Below are 25,495 nucleotides of genomic sequence, written 5' to 3'. Positions count from 1 at the left end.
CAATATGAAAAATACCGCCATTCTGAGCTCAAAGAAAAATAGGGAGGAAAATGCTTAAGGATCTTTGGGGGGTTCTTTGGTACCTTGGGGTGTGTGGATATGGGGGGGAGATCTTAATGCAAAAGCATTTACTGGATTAAAAAAAGAATCAGCTACGATTTTTGAAAGCCATAAAATGGGTCTATGACAAGAAAAAACAAGATCCAGCTCCAATGGCTCTGTAATCTTGATTTCCATGCACTGCTCAGCTTCTTCCTGGTGCGCTGAATTCAGAATCAACTCAGGGCTGAAGTTTTCCACCCAGCAACAGGATGATGTCAGCGGTGAGAGAGTGGACCAACCAGAAGAAAGAATGAATCAGAGCGTGCTGGGATTTTGTGCGACTGTTTCCTAGCAGAGCTAGCCTGCTTCTGAAGTGCATGGGTTTTTTGTTGTTGCCTCTTGTTTTTTTTGCACTTCCTTTGCACTCGGAACTGAGGGTCTGAAAGTGAACTGAAGGATGTGAGTCCAGTTGACATCATTTGCATCCAAACAGACAGGCCAGTGGGAGTCATGTTGGCCTACCCGGATTTGCTGAAAATAAAATCCCTAGGAGGTGTGGGGAGGGGGAGAGAAGAGAGAGAAATGATTTATAGTGTGGTGTCTTAGCCTGCGTTGAAATCTGTGTGTTTTCATGCCCTATTCGACCTCTAAAAAGTACTGTGCCCTCCTTGGCTGGAGATCAGCACTAAGCACCGTAAAGGTTTTGCATTTAAATGAGATGTTTTTCACCTTTTCCATAAGATGGGTACTTTCAGACCAGCTGGGGGATTTACTTGTGTGTCAACAGCTTAATTGCACGATTCAACTAAAACTGCACTGTTTTTCAATCCACTTATAATTGGGCATTAGTGATCGCGGCTTATAATCTTTTAACTTCCTGTGATCCTCAGAGGTTCAGACATCGCCCACTGTGGCTTACAGGCTGACGGCATCAGTTAACCTTCCGACGACGTCCTGCTGCTAATAGGTGACTCAGAGGCGATGGTGCGTCAGGAGGCAAAGGGTTAACTCGCCCACAGAAAGCTCACACTTTATTACACCAAGTTGCCCGATTCCTCTGAGGCCACCTGACATCATCTTGCTGAGGTGATCCAGCAACTTCGGACTGGTCAAAGAAGAGAAGCTTACTGGGGTACTGTGAATGAATGCTAGAGACTTAAAGAAGAAAAAGAGGCAGAGATGTTTGAGAGAAAAATCATTTTCTTTTCTCCCCTAAGAGTCTGAAAGTCTGTCTAAGATCAAGTGTAACTCCCTTTCCCCTCAAACCCTACTAGACCTGATAGTCCTGAGGCTTGTTCGTTCAAAATCAGAGGCCCTGGGTTCTAGTCCCCGTTCTGCATGGCTGATGTGGATGAAGACTGCATGCACAGATGAAGACTGCATGCACACTTTGCTGTGTGCTGCATCCTTGCTTGCCTACTCTTGGCTCTCTGCGCCCTGCCAGGGAACTGGCAGGATTGTGAGAGTGTGAGTTGAGCTGGGCAAGCCACTAGCAACCAGAATCACCTCCTCTGCATGGTTTCTGGATCCAGAACCTAGGTTCATCCCTTGTTTCCGATCAGAGACTCCATCAGGACCTAAACCTGTTGCTCAGACCTTGAGTTTCATCTTGACTGAAGTCACTGACCCTGATTCTTGCCTTTAAAATTCTATCCTCCCTCACACAAATGTATGCTGGTGTTTTGGGGACCAGGGCTGTGTGTATTTGGGCCCATTTTCAACCAAACTGATGGAGTGCTTAATTTGTGCAGGGCACTGTACTAAGCCCCGGGAGAGGATGACAACAGTATAACAGACACCCTCCCTGCCCACGAGTTTACACTCTAGAGGGGGGCACAGATATTTATGTAAATAAATTATGGATTTGTACATCAATGCTTTCGGGTTAGTGGGGAGGGGGTGAATAAAGGAAGTCAGGGTGATGCAGAATGGAGTAGGAGAAAAGGAAAAGAGGGCTTAGTCAGGAAAGGCCTCTTGGAGCATTTTCTGCCATAAAGGCAGGGAGGGGAAATGGAAGGGGAAAGGATCAAGCTCAACAGGGCCAACAAGGCCTCATCTGTGAAGATCATTGTAAGACTGAATAAAATGAGTGTCAGTAAGAGCTATAAATTATCTGTAGTGTACTATTGTCCTTGCTTATCACAGTCTAGAAGGCAGATCTCTCAAATGTTGATTTATAGTGACAATAGTAAAAACCCTTGGAGTATTTGTTAAGTGCTTACTATGTGCCAAGCTCTGGAGTAGATGGAAGATAATCAAGTCAGATGATCTCAGTCCCACATGGGGCTTATGGCCTAACATGGAGGGAGAAAAAATACAGAATCCCCATTTTACAGATGAGGAAACTGAGACAGATAAATTAAGTGACTTGTTAAAGGTCACCCAACACACAAGGGGCAGAGCTGGGATTAGAACCCAGGTTCCCTGACTCCGAGGTCTGTGCTTTTCCACTAGGCTAAGGTAAGTTCCTTTCCTGAGATTTTGGGAGCACTTTGTCTTTATCAGTCACTTTCCTGCTGGAACCTGGAGTGCATTGGGGGGCGGAGGGGGGGTTGCTACTCATTGCAATGGGCACATGGGGTCTCCAACCACTTCAGTCAGAGGCAGAACCTGAACTAGAACCCAAGTATCCTGATTCCCAGAGCAGTGCTGGACCAGTTGCAAAGCTATCACTCAAGAGCAATGGTGAGAAACTTGTGTAGTGCCCCATATGAAAATGGCTGTAAGCTCCTGGAGAGCAAGGTTTGTGTCTTTTGACTCTATGTACTCTACCAGGCACTTGGTACAGTGTAAGCCCGGTGTGGGCAGGGATTGTCTCTATTGCTTGTACTTTCCAAGTGCTTAGTGCAGTGCTCTGCACACAGTAAGAGCTCAATAAACACGATTGAATGAATGGATGAAAGAAAGGGCTCAATAAATACCATTGGTTGATTGAATAGCATCAGGAGTTGGAAACTTCCCATTTTTTTCCCCATGGTATTTATTAAGCACTTATTATGTTCCAGGCACTGTTCTAAGTACTGGAGTAGATACAAAGTAGTGAGGTTGGACACAGTCCATACATCCCACATGGGACTCACAGTCTTAACCCCTTTTTATAGATTAGGTAACTGAGGCACAGAGAAATGAAGTGGCTTGCCCAAGGTCACAGCAGACAAGGGGCAGAGTCAGGATTAGAACCCAGGTCCTTCTTACTCCCAGGCCTGTGCTCTATCCACTAGACAACACTGCATGGTACAATGCTCTGCACTCAGTAAAAGCCCAATAAATAGCATTGACTGATCAAATAGCTTCAGGAGTTGGAAACTTCCTATTGAAGAGTCTTCAAGTGTCTACCAACTCTGTCATATTGTTCTCTCTCTAATACTTGGTACAGTGCTCTGCACACAGTAGTTGCTCAATAATGACTGATTGATTTAGGAAGAGGCAGGAGGAAGTCAATGTCCTGTTTTGTGCTGGGGTGAAGATTAGCAGTCACTGTGGGTAACTGGGTTTTCACCAAGCAAGCAGAAATCTGCAAAAGCTCCTCCCTGAGACATTTTCACTGAGCTTTTCGCCTAAAGAGAAAGTCATCAGACAGAATCACGATTCTCCCAGCGCCCCTGGGAAACCGATAGTGAGTATTCTTCACCCCACTGTGTGGAGCAGTAAACTGATTCACTCAAGTTAAGCAGTTGGCTGAAGGTCATGGCCACAGCTTAGTGAAAGTGAAAGTGAACCACCACTACCATCGAATAGCAAAATCAGCTGAATAAAAGGGGACTTAGAAACCAGGTCTCTCGTGCCCTGCCTGTTATTCCCAAACCTGAAAATGGGCAACGTAGATGTCAGTCACGGAGGCTTTCAATCTATGGAGAGGCTGGGTTCCTCCATGAAGGAAGTGTAGTGCCTCAGGCTTGACAGTGGCCTCATCACCCAGGCCCGGAATGCTGTTTACCCGAACATCAATAATGATCAATCATATTTACTAAGCGTTTACCATGTGCAGAGCACCATATTAAGTGCTTGTGAGAGTATGCTATAACAATAAACAGACATTCTATTCCCACAACGATTAATAATTGTGGCAATTGAGAAACACTGTTGCCTAGTGGTTACAAGTCAGGAGGATCTAGGTTCTAATCCTGGCTCTATCAGTTGTCTGTGTGACCTTGGGCAAATCACTTTACTTCTCCGGGCCTCAGTTACTTCATCTGTAAAATGAGTATTACGACTTTGAGCCCCTTGTGAACATCGACTGTGTCCAATCTGATTAACTTCTACCTATCCCAGCACTTAGTACAGTGTCTGGTATACAGTAAGTGCTAACACATGCCTTTTTTTAAGTGCTTACTATGTGCCAAGCACTGTTCTAAGCACTGGGATGAACAAGGATTGAGAAGTTAAGTGTCTCACCCACTTTCACATGGCTGGTTAATGACACAGAGTGGATTCGAACCCTGGTTCTCCTGCTCCTAGATGGGTACTGTGTCACTTTGCCACACTGCTTCCCCTATTGTAGCTCCCCCAGCACTTAGCACTGTATCCAATCCCATTTGGTTGTATCCACCCCAGCGCTCAGTACAGTGCCTGTCACATAGGAAGCACTTAAATACCACAATTAAATACAACTTCTAGAATTATTCACACCTAGACCCCTGGCCTAGAAGGGGGTTATAATCTAAAAGGAAAATACTATTTGAATCAGGCTTGGAAGGGGCAATAATGTATCCTCATGATCAACCATTATTCCAAAGCCTTCAGGCTAGGACAGTGACTCCACTTTAAAAAAAAAAAAATCCTTGACGGATCTAGACGTCACAAACAACTGAACCCAGGAAGCCTGTTGCTTTGTTTTTTAGGCTGCTAAAAAAAGTCAGCCTTTATCCTCAAGATTTTTGCTCATCCTTGACGTAAAAAGAAATGAGCGGCCTCAATTAGGTCAGAGCTTTCACTGGAGTTAAAATTATACATATATATAGTACATATTTACTATTTACTATTTACTATTTATTTTGTCAATGCTGTGCTTCTAGCTTTACTTTTATTTATTCTGATGACTTGACACCTGACCACATGTTTAGTTTTGTATTGTTGTCTATCTCCCCCTTCTAGACTGTGAGCCCGTTGTTGGGTAGGGACCGTCTCTATATGTTACCAACTTATACTTTCCAAGCGCTTAGTACAGTGCTCTGCACATAGTAAGTGCTCAATAAATACGATTGAATGAATGAATGAATATATAATATATATATACACATGTACACACTTTTTATTTTTTTAAATCAGAAGTTACAGTGTACAAAGTCCAGGCTCTTGTCACTCTGGGCTGGATGTCAGCAGCACCAAAGAATGGATGCCTAAAGCCAAACAAAAAGTCTTTAGGATGGCCCGAGTCCTCAGAAAACTTTCCTTTTCTTCTTCTATCAAACAGAGTCCAGTGAGCGCAGCAGCTAAATGATTTAGTGATAGAAGCTCAGGATTGGCCAAGTTTTGAACTCGCTCAAACTGAATAGTGGCTGCTTCTCTAGCCTTTAGGGGCTAAACACAATCTCTCCCCCCCCACCTGCCCCGACCTCTTACAAAATAAGAGATTATTATTGTTCTAAGCCCTGGGATAGATTCAAGCAAAAGCAGGTTAAAACCAGTCCCTATCCCACAGTGGGGTTTACAGTCTAAGTAAGGGAGATAAAGCAGGCATTGCAACCCCATTTACCGGCTGAGGAAACTGTGGCACAGAGAAGTAAAGTGACTTGCTTTAATTGCCCAAAGTCACACAGCAGGCTGACAAATTCAGGATTAGAACCCAACTCCTCTGACTCCCAGCCTCGTGCTCTTCATGCTAACCATACGCTGCTCCTTCAAGATTCCCTCGCCTCTGCCTGGCAGAGCTTCTGCCTTGTTACTGCTGGGAGGTTTTAAAATTAGTCTTGTTTTTCGTTTCCATTAGACGCAGGAAATATCCTGTGATAAGTTAGAGGTGTGGAACTTAACTCTTCCTTCTGCTGAATCGTGTGCAGCTCAGGTATCTGGGGTTAGTGAGGCAGAGGTATCCCCCAAACTACAGAATGGTGTGGTTATTTAGAACAGTGCTTTGCACATAGTAAGCACTTAACAAATACCAACATCATTATTACTATTATCGTCATTTGGGTGTGTTTATCAAACCTTTGCTCTGTGTGATCCAGACCTGAATTTATAGGCGCTTCAAAAGATGGGAGCTGTTTGTTTCACCTTCATTAGGCAGCTGAAGGAAATGAAGCCGTGTGGCCTAGTGGAAGAGAACATGGGCCTGGGAGTCGGAGAACCTGGGTTCGAATTCCGGCTCTCTCACTTATCTGCTGTGTGATCTTGGGCAATCACTTAACTTCTCCAGCCTCAGTTACCTCATCTGTAAAATGGTGATTAAGACTGTGAGCCTTATGTGGGACAGGGGCTGTGTCCAATTTGATTACCTTGTACCTCCCCCAGCGCTTAGCACAGTGCCTGGCACACAGTTAACACAAATACCATTTTACGAAAAAAGAAGCAGAAAACCCGAGTTTCTCTGACACATATAGGGAGCAGGAACTGGATTAAGACTCAGTCAGAAAGTCTCTAGTGAACTGCTTATCCAACTGAGAAAAAATTGCCTCCCACACAGTTAGTCTATCAGCCAGAGAAATACTGGCTAGAATTTTTTTTCCCCTGTACTTAAGTGAACAAACAGCAGCTTTGCTTCTGCTCTTGTTGACATCTTTGGTGTTAACAGATACAATTATTATTTTACTTTAGCCCTTGCGATATGTCAGTTGCTGCGGTAAGCCCTGGGGTAAATATAGAATCATCAGATCAGACACAGTCCATCTGCCACATGGGACTTGTGACAATTTCTAAGTCTTTAAAAAAAAAAAAAGTTAAGTGCTTACTATGTTCCAGGCACTGTGTTAAGTGTTGGGGTGGATACAAGTGAATCAAGTTGGACCCAGGCCATGTCCCATGTGGGGCTCACAGTCTCAATCCCCATTTTACAGATGAGGTAACTGAGGCACAGAAAAATTAAGTGACTTGTCCAAGGTCACACAGCAAACAAGTCGTGGAGCTGGGATTAGAACCCAGGTCCTCTGACTCCAAGGCCCATGCTCTATTTCTCCTCAAGCCCCCTGTGTTCCTCAACCTAAATATGCCATTTATATTTGCACATAGTCTCCCATTACCCTAAACAAGTCCCCACAAAACTTCCTTCCTGCAAAAACGAAGCACATAAATGCTAAATCCATTCTGCCATCTCAGTTCCATTCTGAATTTCCCAAGATTCCTACAATTCATCTGGATTTCCCTCCAAATTCCCTTTCAGGGGAGAGAGCTGCATTTCTGAGCTGGAGTCAGTGACCAGGTGGTTTGTAGAATGGCGTTCATAAAGGTGTCTAGACGAAAGGAGCAATATCACTGTAAGATCAATATCTACTGACTTCTCCACCTGGTCTATGTCTGGTAACTGCAAATCACTGGGTTTAATGATTAATTTAGAGTACCAACGGAGGCCTGTACCATGACTAACACAAGGGAAGACCTTCACATCTGTCTCTCAAGAAGAAAGGCTAAAACATACTCATGCCCATTGGACCAATGTGGTGGTTGTTCATTTAATTTGTTAAATACTTGCTATCTTCCCATGAAAACATGATTCCAATGGGAAGCATCTGACTCCCTTCTGCAGCTTCTTCTTTCTCTGATACTCCAGTCCCCTCTTCTAAGCGCTGGGGTAGATACAAATTAATCAGGCTGAACACAGTCCCTGTTCTCCCTCCAACTTAGACTGGGAGCCCCATGTGGGACAGGGACTGTTTCCAATCTGAAAGAAGGGAGAAGAGGAATTTAATCCCCATTTTACAGTTGAGGAAACTGAGTCACAGAAAAGTTCAGCGGCTCCCAGGCCCATGCTCTTTCCACTAGGCCATGCTGCTTCTCATCCTTCTCAACGGATAAGAATCATCTAAGAATTTACCTTAGCTCTTCTCCCTCTAATTACCTTAACTTTAATTTCTCTAAGAAAGTATTGTGGACTTCTTGTCTATACATTTACACAACTCTTCTTAAGGCTATTGACCTATTCTGACTTCACACCTTACTATGATCCAGTCGAACACTAAGACCCAAAATCCTACTCCACATTGGTATTTTCCACTCCAAGTATCCAAAGGCAAAACTGGGCATAAATTCCTAGAAAAATACACCCCAGACCATAGACAAAGTTTCCTAGTAGTTGACACAATACATGATGAAATCTTCTCACATTTTGCCCAAAAGGTTTGATACCATAAGTGAGCACCAAAGAAACATTCCCTCTGTAGGGTAGGGCTGGTCCTCATTTCCAAGCCTCACTGCTTGTTTTTCTCTGTAAGCAAGGTTTTTTTTATCCAAGACCCAAAATCCCACTTCTCATTGCTATTTTCCACTCCAAGTATCCAAAGGCATAACTGGGCATAAATTCCTAGAAAAATACACCCCAGACCATAGACAAAGTTTCCTAGTAGTTGACACAATACATGATGAAATCTTCTCACATTTTGCCCAAAAGGTTTGATATTATAAGTGAGCACCAAAGAAACATTCCCTCTGTAGGGTAGGGCTGGTCCTCATTTCCAAGCCTCACTGCTTGTTTTTCTCTGTAAGCAAGGTTTTTTTTTTTTATCTTGACCTCCTGGTTGTTAATTTCAATATTCCCTCAGCACAGATGAGTCACTGTGTATTTTTCGAGTCTCTCTGAGAGCCTGCTAAGACGACGGCCAGTGTCTCTCAGATGAAGAACTGGAGGCTGATTATCTGTTTCCTGCAGTGGATAGGGTGAGATCTTGGGAGATTTTACCCAGCTTTCAAGCACGAACACAATCTGCCAGTTAAACTTCAGGTCACTGACTCTAAAGAGTCCCCACCTGTCAATCATATTTACTGAGCGCTCACTGTGTCGACAGCACTATATTAAACACTTGGGAAGGTACAAAATATCAGAGTTGGTAGAAACATTTCCTGCCCACAGAAAGCTCACAGTCTAGAGGGATATAAGCGTAGATGCTAAGAGGCTGATAGAGGAGTGAATTAAGGGAGTAAATCCAAGGGCAAAGATGATGAAAAAGGCAGTGGGAGGAGAAATGAAGCCTTAGTCAAGGAAGGCCTCTCAGGCTACTAGATTAAACCTTCCTCTAATTCAGGATGGAAAGAATAAATTAAAACACTATCCAACCATATAATAAAAGGTATGAGAATTCTTCATAGCCGTCTCTTCTTTTTTCTTTAAGTATACTTCCAAATTTTATGCTAAGAGAAGCGGCATGGCTTAGTAGAAAGAGCATGGGCCTGGGAATCAGAAGACCTGGGTTCTAATCCTCCCCCTCCCAATTGCTTGCTGTATGACCTTAGGCAAGTCACTTCACTGTGCCCCTATTTCCTCATCTGTAAAAATTGTGATTAAATCCTCCTCCTTCAATTTAGATTGAAGGGACTGTGCCTGCCTTATAAACGTGCATCTACCCTAGTGTTTAGCACAATTCTTGACACAAAGTACTTAATACCTTTTAAAAAAATCTAAAATCTAAATGTTAAAAAATGCAGATATTACAGATGACATTGACTAACAATCATATTTATTGGGTGCCTACTAAGTGCTTGGGAGACAACCAGCTTACAGTCCAAAGGGGAAGACCAACATTAATATAAATATATTACAGATATGTACATAATTGCTTTGAGGCTGGAGGGAGGAATGAATGGAAGAGAGTAAGTCAGGGTGACAAGAGTGGAAAAAAAGGAAAAGAGGGCTTAGTCAGGGAAGGCCTCTTGGAGGAGATGAGCCTTCAATAAGGCTTTGAAGGGGCGGGGGTGGGGAGAAAGAAGAGTAATAGTCTCTCTGTTTGAAGGTGGGGAAAGTAGAATCAGCTAGAGGGTATTGCCCCCCTTAGACTCGCAACAGGCTCAGCACCCTGGAAGCATAACATGGCACCCTTTGCTGCTAAAGTAGGGTGAGCAGAAGCATATATGATATGGAGGGCTCTCAAGTTCGAAGAACTACATACACATCCTCCACATCAGTCATTCCTCACCCCCCTCACCCTCTCATATGGCTCAGTAGCTGCTACAATCCAGTACTGTTCATAAAGAAGCCCAATAGAGAGGGAACGTGGGGTTGGGTGGGAGGGAAATCAAGAGGGAGACAAGAAATTGTTGGCATCAGCCTTTATCCACTTCTTCCATGGAGCATCTCAGGAGAAGAGAGCAGTCAAGTATCCACTATCATTGTTCTTCCCCCCTTTTCATCTGAGAAGTTTTCTATCCCTGAAAGTCATGCCAACAAACCCAAACTTAAGTTATTCCTATCCCCCAGGACCGTACCCAAGACAACAAAATTTCCTTCTCCTCTCCACCGTCACCCCACACTCCCTTTTCCACCATTCAGAAATCCAGGTCTTACTCACCAGAGAAGTCCACTGGGTCCCCACGTAGAGCCGTCAAAGCAGGGAACTCCACTATGGCAGGATGGGCAAGGCCCAAGCAATGCTCAGAGAAACAAACTTCTTGTGGAGATTTCTTTGGTGAGTCAATCAGGCAATCGGTCAAATAGCTCCCCTGGCTCTGCTAATTTAATCTCTACATCAGCTGCATGTGCGGGCTAGAGACCAAGAAGTTATTTAACTCTAGGGAAGGACAAATGAAGAAACTTCAGGCCTGGAGTAGAGAGAAACCACTTTCAAGTTGAAGATCACTCTTCTTCACAGCCCAGAGCATGACTGGGCAAAAGTCCCTACATCCACCCTACTGAGACCTCATTTCAGCTTCACCTCTTGGTTCAAGCCTCTCTCACTCACCCGGTCACCATCCCAACATTCACTGGAATGAGCTTCAGTTGGGAACAGTTGGATTTTTTCAGTTGGGCTCCCTTAAAGGAACAGAAGCCCTAGCCTGCCACTATTACATAGACAAATCCACATACCCTTATGGACCTACCTCCCTTTTCAAAGGTATTTTAGCAAGCCAGAAAGTTTAGAAAACAGAAAGTTTAGAAAACAGCCTTGCCTAGAAAGAAGGGGAACACAACTGAACATCAGAAAACTGGGATCCTAATCCCAGCTCTGCTACTTGCCCGCTGCTTGACCTTGGGCAAATCATTTAATAGCTCTGTGCCTCAGTTTCCTCATCTGTAAAATGGGGATCAAATTTCTGTTCTCTCATCTGCTTAAACTGTGAGCCCCAGGTGTGGTAGACACTGTGTCTAATCAGATTGTATCAACCCCAGAACATAGCAAAGGGCTGTAGGCAGGGAAAGTGTCTGCTAATTCTGTTGTATTGTACTCTCCCAAGTGGTTAGCACAGTGCTCAGCTCATAGTAAGCACTCAAATACCATTGATTGGTTGGCAGACAGTAAGCACAAAATACCACAATTATTAAGCCACATCACACAAATACAAGTACCATGTCAATCAGGGCTAAACTTCTTCACCACCTCTTCTCCTAGACGTAGTGGCTGCAGCGTGCCTCAGTGGAAAGAGCATGGGCTTGGGAGACAGAGGTCATGGGTTCTAATCCCACTCTGCCACTTATTGGTTGTGTGACTTTGGGCAAGTCACTTCACTTCTCTGTGCCTCAGTTGCCTCATCTGTAAAATGGGGATTAAGACTGTGAGCCCCAAGTGGGACAACCTGATCACCTTGTATCCCCCAGAGTGCTTAGAACAGTGCTTTGCACATAGTAAGTGCTTAACAAATACCGTTATTATTGTTATTATTACTGTCTCCAAATACACTAACCCAAAGGCTAGCTGAACTGGATTAAAAGTGAAAATACCTTTCAAATGCTATCTCTAGACTGTGAGCTCATTTTGGGCAGGGAATGTCACTGTTCATTCATTCAATCGTATTTATTCTGTTATTTTGTTGTACCTTCCCAAGTGCTTAGTACAGTACACTGCACAGAGTAAGTGCTCAGTAAATACAACTGAATGAATGAATGAATAGTGGGTTGCCCAGCTAATGAAATGTGTGTCTTAGTTCATCTGACCATTTCATCGGGCTTGAATAAGCTTCTCCTATGAAGAAAAACTACAAATCCCCTCTCAGACGGTCAGCTGGAGTAATTGGGAAAATGACCCAAGAAGTTGGAGAAAGGAGTGGCAAGAAATGTCAGTGGAATGATGAAAGTGTCGTTTGTATTTCATAGAGAGCAAGAGAGCAAGCTTCCCCCACAATACACACACACATACACACCCATAGACACTACCCCCCACCCCGGTCTTCTTTTAATATATGACAGAATTCAGCCTGTCATACCACAATCAGTATTACTGACCGAGGCCTCAGAAATGCTCCTTTTTCTCTCCTGGCCTGTTGAGGGCTTCTTCTGCTCTCTCATTACCATTTCATGAATACCCACCCCCGGAGGTGTTAACAATGGCTGTATTTTGAACGTCTGAAAATAGAAACTGAGATTTCCCAAGAGCTGAACCACTCTTTCTGATTTATGAAGCTTACCAAAGACTTATAGAACCAGATTTTCTCCTAACCTAAATCCCAGGCAGAAGGGTTACTGTTTCCCAGACACGTTTCCATTCCCACTACATCTAGTCTATAAGCTCTTTGGGGGCAGGGATATTGTCTACCTACTCTGTTGTAATGCACTCTCCCAAGCACTTAGTTTAGTGCTCTGCACTCAGTAAGTGCTAAATAAATACCATTGCCTAACTAACTGGGTGATGTCCAGATGTCCAGAAGTGGGACAAGAGAACTAGGAACTCGATATCCCCCTAATAGAATGGACAAGCCCTCCAACCTCTCCATAAATTGCCCATCTCAGAGCATGTTCTTTATCAGTCAATATATTTGAGCACGGCAATGTGCTAAGCATGTGGGAGAGTACAACGCAACAGAGTTTTTAGGCATACTCCCTACCCACAAGGAGTTTACAGTCTAGTGGGGGAGACAGACATTAAAATAATGGGAAATTGTGCAGGCTAGTGGACAGCACAGTCTGGGGATTAGAACTTGGGATTTAATTCCGGCTCCGCTGCTTTTCTGTTGTGTGACCTTGGGCAAGTCACTTCTCTGAACCTCAGTTACGTTAACTGTAAAATGGGAGTTTAGACTGTGAGCCCCACGTGGGACTCTGTCCAAACAGATTAGATTATATCTACCCCAGCATTTAGAACAGGGTCTGGCACATAGTAATTGCTTAACAAATACCATTAAGAAAAAAAGAAATTACAGCTACATGCAGAAGTGCAGTGGGCATCTTTCAAGGACTTTTCTTCTCCTTCTCCTCTTTTCGCTCCTAGCCAGGGCAGAACCTTGCTGCTTTCAGTAAATCCTCAAGAAGTCATCATCTAACTCCAGGGCAGATTCTGTTTCATAACCTTATTTCCAAAATGACAGCGGCACATTTTGTAATTACGCATAGAAATGTTCAGCCCAGTCCCCAAAGCGCAGACTAGTGAACATGCTTTGGGGTGGTGAGGGGGCTGTCCACACGGGGAACAGGTGGACAAAGTCCAGAATGTTCCTATGGTAATAATAATAATGGCATTTATTAAGCACTTACTATGTGCCAAGCACTGTTCTAAGTGCTGGGCAGGTTACAAGGTGATCAGGTTGTCCCTCATGGGGCTCACAGTCTTAATCCCCATTTTCCAGATGAGGTAACTGAGGCACAGAGAAGTTAAGTGACTTGCCTAAAGTCACACAGCAGACAATTGGCGGAGCCGGGATTTGAACCCATGACCTCTGACTCCAAAGTCCGTGTTCTTTCCTACTGAGCCATGCTGCTTCTCTATATAAGCTCGTTGTGGTCAGGGAATATGCTGTTTGTTGTTATATTGTAATCTCCCTAGTGCTTAGTACAGTGCTCTGCACACAGTAAGCACTCAATAAATACGATTGATTGAATGAATGAAAGGGCTGTTTGCAGCTGAAAACCACCAAGTGTGTCAAGGAGATTGTTGTTCATGATTGTGAGAAGTGCTGGGTATATGGTCTAGTGGATGGGAGCCAGAAGGACCTGGGTTCTAATCCCAGCTCCGTCACAGGTCTGCTGTGACCTTGGGCAAGTCGTTTCACTTCTCTTTGCCTCAGTTCCCTCATCTGTAAAATGGGGATTAAGACCCAGATTAGCTTGTATCTACCCCTGGGATTAGAACAGTGCTTGACACATAGTAAGGGCTTAACAAATACCATCATCATCATACAAGTTAATCCAGTTGGACACATCATATTTTCAGATGTATTTATCTTGGATGTGCTGCTTCCCACTGAAGCTGGAGAACTTCCCCCGTTAAATCAGTCCAGCATTTGGGAAGTCCTTCAGTCAGTGACATTTATTGAGCGCTTAGCGGGTACACAGCACTGTATTGAGCTTCTGGGAGAGTACAGTACAACAGAGTTGGTGAATAAATTTCCTGTCTACAATGAGCTTACTCTTGAGGAACTCAAAAAGGGCCCAGTCTTTGAAATTTGGGATGGGGGTGGTGTCTATCACCTGTAACTATTGATGGAGCCCCCGGGGTGGCATGGAACACTGAAGTAAATGTTTGGGTTTTGAATTACTCTATCCCAAGTGCTTAGTACAGTGCTCTGCACACTAAAATACAATTGAATGAATGGGAATATACAGGGAAAAAATGTATTTTGACCTCACTTTCTTCCAAGGACTGAAAACTTACTGGAGAAGATGGCCAGATTTGAATTTTCAGGTGCTCAAAGCAAGCAGAAGTAGACTTGGGCCTCACCAGAGTTAAAGCAGCTCGAGGGGAGAGGTAAATAACGATTGGATATGGGCAAGAGTGCTGAGCGGGAAGGAGGGGGCAGGGGGTTCGTCGGGAAATGGTTCAGAGGAAGTGGCTTTTTGAGAAGGGCTTTGGAGAGGGGAAGGGACAGTATTCAAAACAGGACTCCATCCCCTTTTCTGCTGTCCCTCTCAACTTGGACCCATCTGTCCTGGGCACTGTGGGCTGCCTCTAACTATCATTCCCTCCTGTCGCTCCTCACAAAGGAGATGTGTTTCTAAAGGACGTGTTTGTAGGTCAGCTGTCCCCCACAATTCTTATATATTTCCCCTTCCTTCCTCTTATGCAGCTGACCTTTCTCCCACACCATGGATCAGTGCTAACGTAAGTGGGGTGTCCTCCCCAAGGGTCATGGCCAGAGGTCACCCCAAGGGTAACCAAGAATGGAGAGAAAATCATGTGGCTTTCTGTAGTCCAGAAAGAAATATGCTGAGATACAATTTAGCACATTCAGAATCATGCTAGTGACCTTTCCACAATTTAATCCCCACAGTTCTCATGTCCCTATCTCTAACATTTATTTATATTCCCAACTGTCTCCCCATCTAGATTATAAACTCATTGCAGGCAGGGAACGTGTCTACCACCTCTGTTGTACTGTACTCTTCCAAGTTCTTAGTCCAGTGCTCTGAACGCAGTAAGTGCTCAGTAAAGACAATCATTCAATCTCTGAAAACAGTAAGCGCTCAATAAATACAATTGAGAAGTAGTGTGGCTTAGTGGAAAGAGTATGGGCTTGGGACTCAGAGCATCTGGGTTCTAATCCTGCTTTTGCCAATTGCTTGCTGCGTACCCTTCAGCAAGTCACTTCTCTGTGCCTTGGTTTCCTCTGCTGTAAAAGGGGGATTCAATACCTTTTCTCTCTCCTGCTTAACTGAGTCCCATGCAGCACTGAGACTGTGTCCAACCTGATTCACTTGTATTTAGCCCAGCACTTACAACAGTGGTAGACACAGAGTAAGAGCTAAACAAATACCGAAAGAAAAAAAATATATATTCAAGGTGAAACTTTAAAAACCGGAGTTTCGGCCCCTGACTGCATTCAAACTTCGTCTTGATCTGCTAGTAGAGTCCTAATAGTTCTACTTCAAATTTTACAATGGGATGAATTTAACCAGGTAAGGAGCCTCAGCCTCAGAGAGCAGAATTGCCCCAAGATGAGAAAAATAATGAAGTTCCAGGTTCTTCTTGTAAAATTACCCTTCTATCATCTTTTGTGGGGGGGAAGGTACATAAAATTATCTTGGGCTCCGTGAATGTGAAGATCATTACGCTAAGGGTGATTCTTCCTCCTGTCCTGTAATTTTTCCTTCTCTCCTGGCTGCTAGCTTATTACAACTGCCAAGCACAAATCAAATCTAGATGGTATATGAAAATCTGGGGCACTCTATCAATAAGAAAACGGCACCAGTTCTAGCAAGACTCTTGTAATTCATTTCATAACCCATGACTTCCTTTTATTAATTTCCCAGAAAGAATGGGAGCGAATCGTGAGCTCTGTTCTTTATTTAGTTTCCCACCCAATTGAGATTATATTTGTATTTCATCACTTTTATGCCCCATTTAGACCAGGGTACATCTGCCTGTTCTTTGTCCTGGTTGTACTCTGACCTGAATTAATAAATAAAAAAACCCTTAAGCCCCACCCAGTTGCCATTTCACAAAAAGGTTAGGGGTAAAACAGAAATGGTGAGAAGTACAAGCAGGGAAGCTGAAGGAGACAGAGGAAACTGGGATAGAAGAACCCATTCCCCCCCGCCCCTTATCCCATAGCTTTCAAATAATCTGAAGTCTTAATTTTGCTTATTATCAATAGCACATTCCGCTTTCATATAGTCAAAGGAGTTGGAAACCCCACCCTCAAACAGATGTTTCATTCTTTATGTAGTGCACACAAAGGGTGTTTCTGCACTTTGGAGTGGCAGGACCTGAAAGAAATGTCAGGCGATCTGGCCAGTGAAGGACCATGCCATCGCATTTGTGTTTCTATACACTGTTCATCTCACCCTCCCTCCTTCAGGTGGCACAAATACAGATAATTGGAGAACAGCAGTATTTGGAGGTTGGCTCAAAACACGAGATGTCTGAAGTACCCGGCCCCATGAATAGGCCTTGATGACTTGCTCCCTTTGTTCTTTCCCCTTCTCAGCCCCACAGCATTCATGTACACATCTGTAATTTATTTCTATTAATGTCTTTCTCCCTCCTCTGGACTGTAAGGTCATTGTGGGCAGGGAATGTGTCTGTTTATTGTTGTTTTGTACTTTCCCAGGTGCTCTGCACACAGTAAGCACTCAATAAATATGATTGAATGAATGAATCTTCTTTCCTTTACCCACGGGTTGGGGATGTGGGGATGTGGTATCCATGTATTGCTGCCCTAGAGACAGGAACTTGAGAGCACAAAATCGGTACCCTCTCTGATCAATTAGTAGGTGAGGTTATTATTGACAGAGGGCCCATCCATCAATAATAGTAATGGGAGGTGTGAGGTGCTGACTATATGCTAAGCACTGGGATAGATGCAATGCGATCATGTCAGATACAGTCCCTGTCCTTCATGGTCTTAAGGGGAGGAAGGCCGGGTACTTTAATCCCCAGATGAGGAAAGCGAAGGGCAGAGAGGTTAACTTCCCAAAGTCACCCAGCAGCTTAGTGACAGAGCTGGGAGCAGAACCCAGGTCTCCAGGTTCCAAGTCCTGAATTCCTTCCATTAGGCCACTCTGTTTTTATTTTTTATTTTAATAGTATTTAAGCACTTACTATGTGCCAGCCACTGGGGTAGATACAAGCCAGTTGAGTTGGAAATGGTCCCTGTCCCATATGGGACTCATGGCCTTCATCTTCATTTTACAGATGAGGGAACTGAGGCACAGTGGAATGACTTGTCCAAGGTCACCTAGCAGACAAGCAATAAAAACAGGATTAGAACCCAGGTCCTTCCATCTTCCAGGCCCGTGCTCTATCCACTAAGCCATGCGGCTTCTTGGTAGAATTTATGGAGTGTTTACTTTGTAGAGAGCCCTGAACTAAACGTTTAGGACAGAACAATAGACAGCCACCCCTGCTCTCAGGGAGTCTACAGTTTAACCAGGGAGACCCACAGGCACACAATTACTTACAACTAGAGGGTGGGTGGAAAAATTGGATCTGACAAGACAGTGAAATGCTGAGATGTGAATAAGGGCTTAAATAAAGTGTTTAATCCTCACAGGGACATTTTTTATGGTACTCGTTAAATGCTTACCATATGCCAAGCACTGTTCTAAGCTCTGGGGTAGATACAAGTTAATCAGGCTGGATACAGTCCCTGTCCCACATGGGGCTCACAGTCTAAGCCATTTTACAGTTGAGGTAATTGAGGCACAGGTAAGTTAATCAATCAATCATATTTATTGAGCACTTACTGCATGCAGAGCACTGTACTAAGCACCTGGATGAACACAACACAATAATACAAGACCCATTCCTTGCCCACAGTCTAAGTGACTTACCCAAGGTCACACAGCAGGTAAGTGGCAGAGCCAGGATCAGAACCCAAATTCTCCGACTCCCAGGCCGTGCTGATTCCACTGGGCCATGCTGCTTCTCAATCGTGTACACGGGGCTGAATTGAAGGAATTTGATCAGCGATTGCCTCCTGGGAGGCGGTGGATAAGAGTGGAAGAATTGGTGGATTGGGTTAGACTACTATTTATCAGTTGGGCCCACAAGACATTGATGGATAGAACAGAGATCCTTAGAGACAGTGTGACTGCTATCTTCCTTAATATCCATCACAACAGAATAGACCACCTGCCCTTGAAGAGTTTGCTACCTAAGAGAGGAGAAGGACAGACAAATACAATAACGGAAATCCGGTGAATGTTGACAGACACATCTAAGGGTGGGTTGAAGTGGTAAGCCTTGGGTCATGGATCATGGGATAGGACAGAGAAAAAGCGTCATGAAACCCAGCAAAGCTCAAACTAATCATCTGTGGAAAAATCAGTCTTCATATGTAAACTCCATTCAAATTCTCTCCTTTATATCAGCCGAGTCTAGATCAACAGCAGCAATCTATTGAGAAACAGTATGCCTAGTAGAAAGAGCACAATCTGGGAGTCAGGAGGACTTGGGTTCTACTCCTGGCTCTGCCAGTTGTCTGCTGTGTTACCTCGGGCAAGGTACATAACTTGTCTGTGCCTCAGTGTTCTCATCTGTAATATGGAGATTAAATCCTATTCATTCATTCATTCAATCATATTTATTGAATGCTTACTCTGTGGAGAGCACTGTACTAAGTGCTTGGGAGAGTACAATATAACAACAAACAGATGTATTCCTGCCCACAGTGAGCTCACAGTCTACTTCCTCCTACTTAGACTGAGCCTCATGTGGGACAGGGACTCTGTCCAATCTGATTATCTTTTATCTACCCTAGTGCTTATTGCAGTGCCAGGCAGAGAGTAAGGACTTAACAAATACCATTATTATTATCATTATCTAACATGTATTGTAAACTCCTCGAAGGCAGAAATCATGTCTACCAATTCTACTTCTAGGCATTAATCTCATTATGGGCAGACAGCGTGTCTGCTGATTCTGTTGTGTTGTATTTTCCCAAGTGCATAATTCAGTGTTCTGCACATAGTAAGTGCTCAGTAAATACCACTGATTATCATTATTGGAGAGAAGGATTTTTCTTTCCATTTGGGTTATATATGTTCATGTGTGACTAATCAGACTGACTGGTAAAGTTGGAAAGGCTTGCTGTATTTGATCAGCTCATTCAAAGTTGGGCACTGGGGAAAGACTGAACTTAATTTTTTTTTTTACAATATCCAGCTGTTATTACACTGTGCTTGACAGGGCAAAGCTCAACTGCCTGGCAAGGAAACCAGGACCACTGGAGAGAGAGTTCATTCAGAACTTTCACTGGCAGTTCAAAGTTTCCAAGCAGCATGGCCTAGTGGATGATGATGATGATGATGATGGCATTTATTAACCGCTTACTATGTGCAAAGCACTGTTCTAAGTGCTGGGGAGGTTACAAGGTGATCAGATTGTCCCACGGGGGGCTCACAGTCTTAATCCCCATTTTACAGATGAGGTAACTGAGGCCCAGAGAAGTTCAGTGACTTGCCCAAAATCATACAGCTGACAATTGGCGGAGCTGGGATTTGAACCCATGACCTCTGGCTCCCAAGTTCGGGCTCTTTCCACTGAGCCATGCTGCTTCTCGATCTAGCACAGATAGTGGATCTAGCACAGACCTGGGATTCAGAAGGAGCTGGGCTCTAAATACAAGCTAACCACTTTGGACACAGTCCATCTCCCACATGGGGCTCAGTTTTAATCCCATTTTACAGAGGAGGTAACTGAGGTCCGGAGGAGTGAAGTAACCATTCCAGGGTCATACAGCAGGCCAGTGATGGAGCCAGGACACAAACTGAGCTAACCCCTCTGCCTGGAACAAACTACTTGGAAATTCTTTCCCCTCTAGACTGTAAGCTCGTCGTTCTACTGAACTCTCCCAAAAATACTTAGTACAGTGCTCTGCCCACAGTAAGCGCTCAATAAATACCACTGACTGATTTCCCAGCCAGCAGTTCCAATTAGCCTTGCTACTTCCCATTTTCTGAACTGCTGTGCCCTCTAACTCAATCCGTCAAACACTTTTATTGAATGCTTTACTGTGTGCAGAGCTCTGTATGGAGCACTTGAAAAAGAGTTGGTAGACATGATTCCTGCTCTCAAGGAGTTTACAGTCTAGCCAAGGAAGGGAGTGGGAGAGGGAGTGTGAAAGACACTGAGGAAATTTAGAGATAGGAGGAAGAACAAACAGGAAATGCGTAGAGTTCAGGCTTGATAGGATATGTAAGATACGCAGGTAGAACTCCCCCAGTATTTTGTCTTGTCTTTCCTGCTGGTGCTCTTCCCTGCCCACAACAAGCTACAGTCTAGGGGGGGAGACAGACATTAATATAAGTAAATTACAGATATTTACATGTGCTGAAGGGCTGGGAGGGGGTGTTGAATGAAGAGAAGGAGTCAGGATGATGCAGAAGGGAGAGGGAGGAGAGGAAAGGAGGGCTCAGTTAGGGAAGGGAGACGTGCCTTCAAAAAGGCTTTGAAGGGGAAAAGAGTAATTGTCGTGTCCTCAAGTGGGGAAGTCCAAGCGGAGGTGCCAGTCTTCTGGTGGTAGATTCTGGGAACTGACTTCCTTGCAACAGGGAACCACATTTGGATCCTGGCCTTCCCAATCCCCACATAGCTGAAGTGACAGAGGTGCCCGCAGAAATTTTGAGAAGCAGAGAGCCAGGAGCGTCCGACTACACCTCGGCTACCCGATTCCCGATGTGCTCCACGGGGCCTAATGAAATGCAGCTTAGCATACCCATCCCCAATCTGCGCTCCTCCTCACATCCCCAAAACCAGATCCTGGTCTGGCATGTTCCCCCCTGAAAAAGCCTGTTAGGCTTGTCACGGTGGCGAGAGAAGTCACTTAGCCAACTGTGATTTGTTGGGGTTTTTTTTCCAATGGCTTCAACAAAAGGCTTAAAGGATTTAAGATGCATCTAGAAATTAAAGTGCTTACTCTCCTGAGCCAGCATCTAGTCTGAATGCCACAGGAACTGACAATGACAGAAAGCAGACATCTGCTGATGCAGGCTAGATGGTGTTTGGATTGTCCAGTCATGACCGGGCATAAACAAATCTCTTTGCCACGGTCTACGTGTGAAATAAATGACACTTCGTTGGGGTCATTTTTAGACGCAGCTCTGAGGGCATGGTGCCAGCTTCTTCTAAAGTGGCTCACTGGGCACCCGATTGTAAATGTGGAAGACCGAATTTCCAAAGTTCATCTTTCTTGCTGGATAGAGGTTGAGAACTCTGAAAAGTCTTCTCTCTTTCTCTCTCTCTTTCCCTCTCTCTCTCGCTCTTTCTCTCCCTCCCACTTTTTCTTTCTCTCTCTCTCTCTTGCTTTCTCTCTCGCTTTCCTGTGTCTCCTCCCCCACCCCTCTTTCTTTCTTTCTGTGTGTGTCTTTCTCTCTCTTTTCCCAGGACCCTAAGAGTAGGATTAACTACACTACAAAGACATTGCCCTTTAAACAAACACGTCCATACTTCCAGGTGTCTCAGCACACCTAGCTTGATAAATATACTCTGTGTGTGTGTGTGTGTGTGTGTGTGTGTGTGTGTGTGTTCATGAAGCTTTTGGATATCAGTTGAAACTAAGACAAACAGTTTAGTGGTGGAAAGTTTTTTTCTTTTCTTTTCTTTATTTTTTTAATTTTTACTGTGCTAAAATTGGCACCAGGACAAAATGACAGTCAGAGGATAAAGTGGTGGTGAAAGAAAGAGCAGATGGTAAAGTGTGAAGGCAAAGATTACCCAGGAATTATTTTGGAAAATAAGAAACTATACAGTAGGAAAACACTCCCTAAACTTCAGATACTCAACCAGCTTTGTTTTCCTCTTTGTATGCAGAAGATGTGGACACCTTCTCCATGCAATATGTAACCCCTAAATAACAATAACAACAATAATAATAATTGTTATTAAGCACTTACTATATGCCAAGCACTAAGCACTGGGGTAGATATAAGTTAATCAGATCCCATATGAGGCTCAAAGTCTACTTGGGAGGGAGAAGAAGAGAAGGCTATTCATTTAATTGTATTTATCGAGTGCTTACTGTGTGCAGAGCACTGAACTAAGAGCTTGAAAAGTACAATTCAGAAGCAGCTTAGCCTTGTGGAGAGAGCATGGGCTTGGGAGTCAGAAGGACCTGGGTTCTAGTCCTGACTCTGCCACGTCTGCAGGGTGACCTTGAGCAAGTCACTTCACTTCTCTGTTCCTCAATCACCTCACCTGTAAAATGGGGTTTGAGACTATGAGCCCCGTGCGGGACAGGGACTGTGTCCAACACAATTATATCTATCCCAGCACTTAGTATAGGACCTGGCCCATAGTAAGTGCTTAAATACCACAGTTATTAAGTGCTATGTACCCAGCACTGTAATAAAAGCAGGGGTAAATAGTAATTATGGAATTTACAGATTGCAGTGGGTGCAGTGCACTGGATTAAGCACACAATCTCCTCTCCACAAGTGAGCCCACTGTTGGGTAGGGACCGTCTCTATATGTTGCCAACTTGTACTTCCCAAGCGCTTAGTACAGTGCTGTGTACACAGTAAGCGCTCAATAAATATGATTGATTGATTGATTGATTGATTGACAGCTATGGCTGGGGGGCAGAAGGGGTGGAGATATTGTACTCTCCCAAGTGCTTAGTACAATGCTTTCTACACAATGAGTGCTCAATAAATATGATGAGAATACTGGGAACAGGGGGTAGGGACAAGGAGGAAGCAGTGTTGTCTAGTGGAAAGAACCTGGGCCCGGGAGTCATAGGATCTGGATTCCCATTTCAGCTCCACCACTTACAAAGAAAGTAAGCATAATAAGCTCATATTAAAATGAAATAATCAAGTATTGTTTTTAACAGCGTTACTAACCATACTTAGAGATCACATATCCTAACCTTATCCTCTTCCATTTCCCCTATCTGTACTTTAGTTTAATATCTGTCTCTCTCTTTAGACTGTAAACTCACTGTGGGCAGGGATTGTGCATTGTATTTTCCCAAGTGTTTAGAATTGTGCTCTGAACACAGAAAGTGCTCAGTGTATACCACTGATTGATTACTATTACTAGGTAAGAAACAGCAGTGGACTTTGAGAGAGAATGATGAATATTGTTAAATATGTGATAAATATAAATGATAAATATAAATCCTAGACTGTAAACTCACTGTGGACAGGAAATAAATCCACCAACTCGGTTATATTGTACTCTTCCTGCACAATAAGTGCTCAATAAATACGGTTGGAATATGCAAGTTCTTTATTATAATTGTGCTTGCTCTGTGCCTAGCACTGTACTAAACTCCTTCAGATTGTGAGCCCTGAAAGGGATCAGGATAATACCTAATTTCTACTTGTGTTTTCTCTCCCAGCAGTTAGTATAGTGCCCTGCAAATAACATGCATTTAATAAATGCTATTATTACTAAACACTAGAGTAGATACGAGACAGTCAGGGAGAACATAATCCCTGCCCCACATTGGGTAGGAGGTGAGAGGACAGGTATTTAATCCCTATTTCAGGAGAAGCAGCGTGGCTCAGTGGAAAGAGCACGGGCTTTGGAGTCAGAGGTATGGGTTCAAATCCCGGCTCTGCCACTGGTCAGCTGTGTGACTTTGGGCAAGTCACTTCATTTCTCTGGGCCTCAGTTACCTCATCTGTAAAATGGGGATTAAGACTGTGAGCCCCCCGTGGGACGACCTGATCACCTTGTAACCTCCCCAGCGCTTAGGACAGTGCTTTGCACATAGTAAGAGCTTAATAAATACCATCATTATTATTATTATTATTTTACATATGAGGAAGCTGAAGCACAGAGAAACCAAGTGACTTGCCCGAGTCACACAGCAGACAGTTTTGAACCCAGGTCCTTTGACTCCCAGACTCAGGCTCTTTCCAGTAGGCCACATTGCATCATGCCATACAACATCACAATCAACTTGCATATTAATACGAGATTCAGTTGAAAGACTGATAACCACTACAGCACCAAAAGGAGCAGGATTGAGGAATCCCAGACCCCTTAGTGAAAAATTTTCAGTTTAGGAGGCAAAATGCTTCTTCTTTCTAGGATGGACAGAATACTCTAAAGATGTGAGCCCGTTGTTGGGTAGGGACCGTCTCTATACGTTGCCAACTTGCACTTCCCAGTGCTTAGTACAGTGCTCTGCACAAAGTAAGCACTCGATAAATACGATTGAATGAATGAATGAACTGCACCTTCTTTCACAGTCTCCAACTCTCCTGCGATCTAGAAGAACTCTTTGAAAAATCCTTTCTAAAGTTGGCCCCAAGTCCACAAATTATCCAGATGATCGAATCCTCTCCCTGTTTTGTCCTTCATATCACTTAAGCCTTAGTTTGTCTGGATCATTGGATACAAAAAAAAACCCAAAACCCAAAACTCTTCATCTAAAATATTTGAGGATAAAATTACATTTCTGGGGCTTCAATCATCCAGATAATTTGTGGGGTTTGGCCTAACCTCTTTGAAAAATAACAGTATTCCATAACCATGGATAAGCAGTAACCTGGATTCCAAGAGGCGAGGAATCAGAGGAGGTGATGGTCACAAGACAGAGATTGACCGGGCACACACTGGAGCTGAGGGGAAGGCATTTCAGAAGAAAGTACTTTTCCATTCACGTAGTAACAGCGTGGAGAGCATGGGTGCGAAAGGCAGTTGGAAGAGTTGCAGCCATCTTAGTTCATGGGCATACACACACACACACACACACATATATTTAAAGGGAAAAGCTCCTATTCCTTTAACATCCAGCTGGAAAGAGTACCCACAGAAACCAAACAATACTTTACTCTTATTTGGCACCTTTCATAAGGGGACTAAAATACTTGACAGCTAAGAAAGCTTCCTTGACCTTGAATGAAGACGCAAAAGAAAAACAATCAGTTCCGTTTCAGAGAAAATAAACTTGAAATGATTTCTCTCCAGTTAGTTGCTTAGCATTTTATGTTCTGATACAATCAATCAATCAAATTTACTTAGCACTTACCCTGTGCATAGCATTGTACTAAGTG

The 25,495-nt window shown here is 43.8% G+C and overlaps 1 long non-coding RNA gene across 1 annotated transcript in view; it reads right to left on the bottom strand.

Moving 5' to 3' along the window:
• The window catches only part of LOC119941602, a 37,139-nt gene extending 26,323 nt beyond the window's left edge, over window positions 1-10,816 (bottom strand). Inside the window, exon 1 of the long non-coding RNA XR_005455231.1 lies at window positions 10,473-10,816. This is a non-coding gene — a long non-coding RNA (uncharacterized LOC119941602). The remainder of the gene's footprint in view (window positions 1-10,472) is intronic.
• Window positions 10,817-25,495: the final 14,679 nt, after the last annotated feature.

The sequence above is a fragment of the Tachyglossus aculeatus genome, chromosome 20 (genome assembly GCF_015852505.1).
Source record: "Tachyglossus aculeatus isolate mTacAcu1 chromosome 20, mTacAcu1.pri, whole genome shotgun sequence".
NCBI lineage: Eukaryota > Metazoa > Chordata > Mammalia > Monotremata > Tachyglossidae > Tachyglossus > Tachyglossus aculeatus.
The sequence above is the reverse complement of the archived record's forward strand: the minus strand, read 5'-3'. Positions and strand labels throughout refer to the sequence as shown.